The following is a 1,575-nucleotide window of genomic DNA, read 5'->3' as shown; positions in this document are numbered from 1 at the left end:
GCTGTAGAGAGTTTTCAATGAATTGAAGCTTTACCAAAACATCTGAGTTAGGAAAAGCGCAGTTAGGGAAAAAGAGACAAATGAAACAGCAACTATAATAAATTGTCCTGGTAGCTCAGATATTAACCAGAGTTGGAATATCAGGATCCTTCTGAACTTTGTCAAAAACAAAAGGACACATGCCCAAAGCTCACCCTAGAACAGATGGAATATCTATTTGTATTAATTTATTTGGGGGACAATTTTCAGGTATGTCCATATTATTTGTTGAAAAATCTATTTTTCCCCATTTAATTTCCATGACAATTTTATTAAAAATAAATTAACCTGAGCAAGTTGTGGTAATGGTTCATGCTTGTAATCTTAACCCTCTGGGAGACTGAGCCAAAAGGATCACAAGTTTGAACCCAGCCCGGGCAACTTAGTGTTTAGTGAGATTCTGTCTCAAAATGAAATGTAAGGAAAGGTCTGGCAATATAGCTCATGGCAAAGGCCCTTGGTTCAATCCTTAGTACTTCAAAAGAAAAAAAAAAATCAACTAACCATAAATGTAAGGGATTATGCCTTGGATCTCAATTCTATTCCATTGACTTACCTGTGTATCCTTATGCCATATCTCTTACTATCATAAATTTTGACACTGTGGATTCTGAGTCGGTCCTCTTAGGCCTGTGTAATTTTGAAAACTTCCACTAGTAACTCATGTGAGGTCAAAAAGTAGAGGCCACTGGGCTCAGAAGACCTAAAATCACTTCTGGAAATCACTCTGGACTCATGGAGAAAACCAAACTTTCCAACAGTTCTTTGATGCTGCTGCTCCAGTCACCAGGAGTGGGTTCCAACAGGGAGCCTTTTTGAGCAGTGTTCCCCAATTTATGGCTGTTAATAAAGCTCCTCAATGTCCCGACCATACTTAACTTGAATTGAGAGTGTCTCTAAAAAATCCTAGTCATTGAAAAACAGTAATTCACATGTATTTTCAATTTTGTGAGAAAGGTCTAAAATTTTTATCAGATTCTCAAAGGAGTCCTTAATCTAAAACAAGAAGTCATACCCTCTGGGTAGGGTTGCCCCTCCCACTCTATTGGGAGAATCCAAATTCTAAACCAGGCAATGGTGAAATTTGCAAGTGACTTTTGCTGACAGTTTCTTTTGCTCCATCATAAAGGAGAAGTTACTTTTCTTGGGAGGAAATAGACCAAGTTGAACACTCTCTGCCACTTACCCCAAGAAACTGTGTTGTGTTTACCTGTGTGCAGTTCTCCAGGGAGGAGATGGAGCTGAGGAAATGTGTATCCACTTCGAGCTCTACCTCTAAGAATGGCCCTGGAAATTTTCAAGAAAAGAAATGGTGTGAGATAATGGCTGATCTGCCAATGGCCTTTGTAAACTTGTGGCCTTTGTCTCCCAAGGCGAAACATCTACTGTCCTAAGTGCCTCCAGATACCCTAGTACACAAAGTATGCCTGTTATGGTTGATACATTGTGTCAACTTGGGGAGTCTAGAGGTTTGGCTAAGTGACTCAACAGAAAGCCAGGGTGCTTACTTTGTATACATCCTGAGCCTGTGGAAGA

Source organism: Chinchilla lanigera, unplaced genomic scaffold (genome assembly GCF_000276665.1).
Source record: "Chinchilla lanigera isolate Chin_1 unplaced genomic scaffold, ChiLan1.0 scaffold00020, whole genome shotgun sequence".
Classification (NCBI taxonomy): Eukaryota; Metazoa; Chordata; class Mammalia; order Rodentia; family Chinchillidae; genus Chinchilla; species Chinchilla lanigera.
Note: the sequence above shows the minus strand (reverse complement) of the source record.